This window comes from Otolemur garnettii, unplaced genomic scaffold, assembly GCF_000181295.1.
Source record: "Otolemur garnettii isolate 467f Iridium unplaced genomic scaffold, OtoGar3 scaffold00047, whole genome shotgun sequence".
Lineage (NCBI taxonomy): Eukaryota > Metazoa > Chordata > Mammalia > Primates > Galagidae > Otolemur > Otolemur garnettii.
The window spans coordinates 544,967-552,322 of NW_003852442.1; positions in this window are offsets into that span (position 1 = coordinate 544,967).

Sequence of the window (7,356 nt, forward strand, 5' to 3'; positions counted from 1 at the left end):
GGGTTGAGAACCACTGCCTTACAGCTGTTGGTCTCTGTAAGGCTCTGTCCTGAGTCCAGCAGAATGTAAGTGCTGTCTTGCCAAATTTATGGGCGGAAGCAGGAGGGATGCTGCAACTGAAGGAAATCCTTCCCTGGTTCAGTGACTGAGCCCTGGACAAAGCACCAATTAGCAAGGTCCTGACCCAACCTTGGCAACACCAATTGTTCAGAAAAGTTGAAAAAAAAGGTGAGCTTGTTTGGAGTTGGATTCCATTTGGAGGAAATATCATTTCTGCCAAGGATTCATGCAGACCCTTTCCCCACCTCATAAAAGGTCTTCTGAGCTTGCCAGAAGGTTGGAGAGAGGCAGATGAAGTGGCCAATTTTTTTGTGAAAGTGAGTTGTGCAAATCACAGACCAGTGAACTTGACATTGGGCCTGGGAAATAACCCGTGAAAAGTATTTGTGACCCCTGGGAAGAGGAAGCACCAGTCACAAAGATCAAGCCATGGTAGGTTAAGCTTATTTTCTGCTTTGGAATATACAGACTAGTAGTAAATCATGGAAGTAGCATGTGTGGACCCAGAAAGCAGATTTACCAGGATTTTTTTCAGTGGTGACAGAAACTCAATTCCAGCTGTTAAAAACAAACAAACAAACAAACAAAACCACACACACACACAGGGGAGTATGTTGATTTACATAATTAAAAAGTTCTGGAGTTGGCCCAGCAGGATCCAGGGAAGCAAAACTTGGTCTCTATGCCCCTGAGTTGGCTTCATTCACAGACTCAATCCTTCTTAGAGAGTGGTCCCCGACAGCTCCGGGCTTACATTGTCTCAGCCTAGCAGCTCCCTTGGAAAAAAAGATTCTCTTTTAATACTTCTACCGAAAGTCTAGGATTTGTTCTGAATGGACCAATGCTTCTCATGTGCTCATCTCTTGGGAGAAACTTCTGAGGCCAGGAGGGAGGGTCAGCCCCACCCACACTATTTGGGCGGAGAGCGGGAGAATGGTGGTTCTTCCCAGGAAACTGAGGTGCTCTGGCCAGGAGAGGGGGCTAGACCCTGGGCAGGCAGAAAAAAGCAACTAGGAAAGCATGTAAGAAAAAGCAGTCACTAACATATACCATAATATCGTATAAATGGTGTGAAAAGAAGATGGGAGTAGTACATTTACTGGATGGGTTAATGAAAGTTAAAAAAAATACATATTTTTAAAATGAAAAGCATACAAATTTTATTAGTTTTCCATTTCCATTGGGGACCCTCACAAGAGTGTGATATGCATAGTGGCAAAAGTAAGATGCTTTTATCCCTTTTAGAACAAAAAAAATATTGTGAACTAAATAAAATCTTAAGCCCCCCCCCCAACAGCAGCTGGCTAGATGGACTCCCTTTTGGCTAAGGGGATCCCTAAAACTGAGTTACTAGCCACGAGAAGGGAGGTCAGACACACCTCATTATATCCGCCTTCCTTCTTGGAGATACTGTTACCGGAATTTCTTCTTCAGTAGGTCCTTGGTCTCAGGGATTCAAAGAATGAACCCAGGGACCACAGATGAGTAGTAAGACAGGATTTTATTAGACAGAAAGGACTACAGAATCAGTGAAAAAAACACCAGAGCTTCTAGCAAAGAGGAAGACCCAAGTCAAAGTCTCTCTTGGATCCTTTGTTTAGGGGGGGTTATATTGTCTGGAGAATTACATTTTGACTAGGATTTGGTAGGTGGAAAAATTTCCTTTCCAAAATTCAAAAATATTTTGGCCAGCGTGGGCAACATAGTGAGAATGCATCTCTACCAAAAATTAAAAAACTTAGCTGAGGTGGTAGCAGGCACCTGTAGTCTTAGCTACCAGGGAGGCTGAGCCAGGAGGATCACTTGTAGTGAGCTGTGATGATATCACGGCACTCTAGCCCAGGTGACAGAGTGAGGTCTTATTGCAAAAACAACCCCCCTCCCCACAAATTTATTATCTTACAGTTGTGGAGGTCAAGTTCCAAAATTGAGGTGCCAGCAGGGCTGTGTTCCTTCTGGTGGCTCGTAGAAAATTGTTTCTTTGCCTTTTCCAGGGTTGAGAGGCCGCCTCCCTTCCTCCATCTTCAAAGACATTCTCTTATACTCTGGAATACTTCTTCAGCTTTTCTTTGTTCTTTTAGACACTGATACGGGTTGAGGCAGGTGGATGGTCTGAGCTCAGGAGTTCAAGACCAGCCTGAGAAAGAGCGAGACCTTGTCTCTACTAAAAATACAAAAATTAGCCAGGCATTGTGGCAGGCGTCCGTAGTCCCAGCTATTCAGGAGGCTGAGGCAGGAGGATCACTTGAGCCCAAGTGTTTGAGTTGCTGTGAGCTATGATGCCACAACACTCTACCCAGGTCTGGAGTGAGACTGCCTCCAAAAAAAAAAAAAAAAAAAAAAGGCACTGAAACTTACTAGGAGTACAAGCTTACTGTTTGGAGGCTGTGTCCCCATTTAGATTTTTCTGATTGTCCCTTTCTTACTGGAGTCAGACGTTGGCAGCACTGCTCCCTGAACTTGTGCCCTTCTCCGTGTGTCACAATAGGAGGCATAATTATCAGTTTGTCTCATTACTGGTGATGTTACACTTGACCACGATGACCATTCTCCCTTGTAAGGGTGCCCTTTCTTCTCTTTGTAAGCAAGTCAATAGCAGAGTAATTCTGATACTCTGAAACTATTTAAATAGCTCATGTTCTAATGAACTTTCACCCAATGGTTTAGCATCTGTTCATGAGAATGCTACAATGGTTGCAAAATGTTGAGTTTCCTAATCCTGTTGCTCTCTGTTTATTAGCTGACACTCCCTGTATCTATCATTGCATTTCTCTGATCTGTTCTCTACAAAGCAGCGAGCAGGACCTTTAAAAACCACAAATATGACCTAGCCCTTCAGAGGCTTCCGTCTGCCTCACAGATGAGGCTGGCATCCTTCACCCAGTCTCGAGGGCCCTGAATGACCTGGCCCCTCTCGAGCTGTCCAGCATGGTCTCAAGCCACTTGCCCTGATCTCCACACACTGGGCCCTCACAGGATTTCAAATAATCCATACTCCTTTCTAGCCCTCTTCTTTCATCCCCCAATTCTCTCTTTCTTAATTAACAACCACATTCCTCACATTTTGAATCCTAAAGGCAGCCCTGTACGTGAGGCCCAGACTGGGTCAGGTTCCTGGGTGTGTCATCTCACCACAGGTCCTTTTCCATCATAGAAACACACCGGTTTGTAAGTGTGCACTGGGCTCTCAGCTTCGGGAGGGGTTTGTAAGTGTGCACTGGGCTCTCAGCTTCGGGAGGGGTTTGTAAGTGTGCACTGGGCTCTAAACTTCAGGAGGGATGGAGGCTTTGATGGGTTTTGCTACTCAGGTGTCTGTAGCACTTAGCGTGGTGCCAGGCACAGAGTTGATCCTCATTAAGTACTTGTCTAATGAATGGAGTCTGAGACAAGGACCTTGGGGCAAAGGAAGACAGGAAGGGGTCTGGGGTTATTGCACTCTGAGTACCAACAGGCAGGGGCATGCTTCTAGGCAATTCAGTGGACGGGGTTATGGTACTGACTTCAGGGGAACCAGCCACAGGCAGGGGGGATCTGGGATCTGGACCAAGAAAGCGTATAAGCTACTAGGGAGGCTGAGCCTACAGGCTGCCCTTCAGGAGGGTGTGGCACCGCTAAAGGGCAGTCTGTAGGCTGGCTCTGCTTCTCCACTGCAGTTGGAGAAGAGTTTGAGTCCCAGTTTCTGCAGCTGAACAAAGGGTTAACACCAATTCTGCAGGGATGTGATGACAAAGTGAGTCTATGAGGCAGTAAGAGCAGCTATAGGAGCAAGACAGATGTGGGTCTGAGTCCTGGCTCGCCACCTCTCAGCTGCATGATCTGAGGACATGGCTCAACCTCTCTGGGCCTGCCTGTCTATAAAAGGGACAAATCACTGTGAATCCACACATTCATTCCATGCAGATTTATTATTGGGGGACTACTTTTTAATAGGCAGCGGGGAGAAAACAGTGAACAAGATCAACAGATGCCCTGTCTTTTTTTTTTTTTTTTTTGCAGTTTTTGGCCAGGGCCGGGTCTGAACCCACTACCTCTGGTATATGGGGCTGGCAACCTACTCCTTTGAGCCACAGGCGCCGCCCAGACCCCCTGTCTTTTCTGAGGCTTGCATTCTGAGGAGGAATTAATGGGATAAGTAAAGGAAAGATACAGGATGTTAGCTGATCCGTGACACAGAGCAAAGCAGGGAGGGGAAGTGAAACACTGCAAGGCTAGGAGGGAGGAATTTTACATAGGGTGCCAGGGAGAAAAGACCTTCTGAGTCAAGTCCTAAGGGTCACAAGTGTGAGCATGGGCTGTCCAGGGGCCTCAGCCCTCCACTGGCCACGCGCCCTCCCCAGGATGGCTTGGTGAGAAGGAATTCAGGAGGACATCGTACCACTTTGGGTTTAGACTTCACAGGCCTTGTCCAGCCCTGGAGGTTGTGCAGTTTCAGCCCTTTGGGTTTCTTACTCTGGCTGTTGAATTCAACACTACAAACTCAGTGGAAAAACCAAGAAACAGCACAGAACATCCTTGCAGAACAAGTCTCTGATCTTCCACTGCACACCCCTTAGAAGCCCCACTTGCTCTCACTCAGCATTTACCTTAAGGATACAAATGGTAAGTGCACGTAACTGAATGAGTTTTTACCAAACACACTCCCAGACTGCCAGCATCCAGATCAAGAGACAGAATGCTACCCCCGCCTCCACCACACTCCCTTCCCTGCCAGGCCATGTCTTTCTACACCCAAGGTCAGTGTGGTTTGCGTTTGTTAATGGACTTGCAGAGTATGTGCCCCCATGCCCTGCTCCTTTTTCTCAACACTGTTTGTGAGGTTGATCCACATTGTGTGCCGTACACACATGTACAGGCAGTCCCCGAGTTACAGACAACTCACACTTATGACCAGAGGCTATCACAGTTGGTTCCTGAGTTATAAACATCCCACCGATATATGTCTCACTTATGAACGCAGGCTATTACAGGTAATAGGTAAATGCACATGTTCCAACTTACATACAAATTCCACGTGACAAACCTGTGGAGCCTATCTTGTTTGTAACCTGGAGACTGCCTGTACTTTCATGTACACTGCTGTGTGGGATTTCGTTGTATGTGAATACACCACAATTTACTTATTCACTCTGTTGTTCATGGACATTTGGTGGTTGTGAGTGTGGGGCTATTCCAGACGGTGCTGTGTGAACACTCTAGTTCAAGTCTCTTGGTGAGTGCAGGTGCGTGTACACACCTGTTAGTTGGCCAAAGGTGTTCAGCAGTCCACTCCCACTGGCAGCGTCTGGGTGTTCTACTTGCCCCGTGTGCTTGCCGACACTGGGCACTTGTCACTGTTGCCCTTCTGGCAGGTGTGCAAATAGTATTGTCTTGGTGGTTGAAGTCTGCATGTCCCTGATAACTAAGGAAAACGAGCACTGCTCCCTGTGTTTTAGATACTGTCTTTTGTGAAGTGTGTCGAGTGTTTTGCCAATGGTTCTGTCGGGTTGTCTTACTTATTTCTGCCTTCTTATTTTCTACCTTTTCATGCACTTAAAGATGAATACATGCTCATGGGTAAAAAATTTAACAAGTTACAGATTTCTTATATATTTTTATATGTTTTCTTATATATTTTTCCAGAGATATTCTATGGGCATGTATATATGTATACCCCTTAACTATGTGCTTTTACACAAATACACACAGTTTTATAATAGACTTAATATTCTTTGAAGACTATTCATATCAACTCACAAAAATTGGTCTCATCCTTTTTACAGTTGCAAAGTAGTGTTCCGTTTGTGAGTAGAGGGTACCTTATTTTATTTCACGTATTGACGGGCACAGAATGTGATACCAGCTTCTTGTTTCTACAAACTTTCCACTATCAATACAGACACAAACATTTTTGTACACATGGTGAGTAGGTAGGATAAATTCCTAAGACAGGCAGTGCTGAGTGAAAGGGTATGTGCACTTCAATGTTTGTATTGCTAACTGGGTTTGCAAAGAGCTGGACACATTACAACGGTGCTAATTTGTTTCACTTTGCCAACATGGGGTGCCTGTATTACTGAACTTTTGATTTTGGCCAGTCTAGTGAGTAAAAAAATGGTTATCTCCTTCAACTTTAAAATTTGCATTCACTTTGAAGGAGGCTGAGCATCTGAGTGCATAGCTGGAAAAAACTAGCTTCTGAAAGTTTGGTTTTGGTCTGAGGGGGAAACCAAATTAACCCTTGATATGGGATGTTCTATATTCTTGCACAAATAAGAAAGGTCAGGTTTCTGCTCCTAGGCCCTCAGTGAAATCAGGGAGAGGTTAAAAAACTGTGTTGAACTACAGTCTTAAACTAGGAAGAAACCTTATAATCCAGTCTAATCTCCTATTTTAGAGATTTCTTTTTAAAAGATGAGGCTTAAAGAAGGGAAATGACTTACGCAAGTCCACATATCAGTAGTGCTGAGAAAGAGAAGATGTTGGATAAGAGTTGAATTGTCACCTGCTACTATGCCTGTGAAATATTTTAAAGAATGATTTTATTGTACAGTTTCCTTTAGCGAGGGTGTCTTTTTAAAGTTACAGTAAATAAGCTCTACTATAAAAACATAGGCAATATAAACAAGTATAAAAGAAATGATAACTTCAGGACCCTCTAAGTTTATTATGCTAAGGGGGAAGTTAAGCCCCAGAGACTGAATCACTAGTGATTTCTGCTTCTCAGACTCTATAGATTAACCGATTGTTTTTGTTTGGTAAATGACTAGCAGAGACCAGGACTTTTCCCCTCCCAGTTACAGATCTTTCTTATAGATTACCTGCCTCCTTTCTAGTCCTGTATCTAATTCAGACCAGACAATGCAAAAGCCTCCATGACTGTTACATCAGTGAGAAATGTTAAATATAATTTTCCTGAAAGAAAAAGACCACCTCAACTAATTAGATTGTTGTAACTATGCATTAAGCCTTTAACATCTGTATAACAGATGTGGAAATTCTGTTAAGTTTCCCTACACTTTTTCTTTCTTTCTTTTTTTTTTTTTTGAGACAGAGTCTCCCTATGTCGCCCTTAGTAGAGTGCTATGGCAGCGCAGCTCACAGCAACCTCAGACTCTTGGGCTTAAGTGATTCTCTTGCCTCAGCCTCCCAAGTAGCTGGGACTACAGGTGCTTGCCACAATGCCCGGCTATTCTTTTGTTGCAGTTGTCATTGTTGTTTAGCTGGCCTCAGCCAGGTTTGAACCCAGCAGCCTGGGTGTATATGGCTGGTGCCCTACTCACTGTGCTACGGGTGCTGAGCCACCTTTTTTTTTTTTTT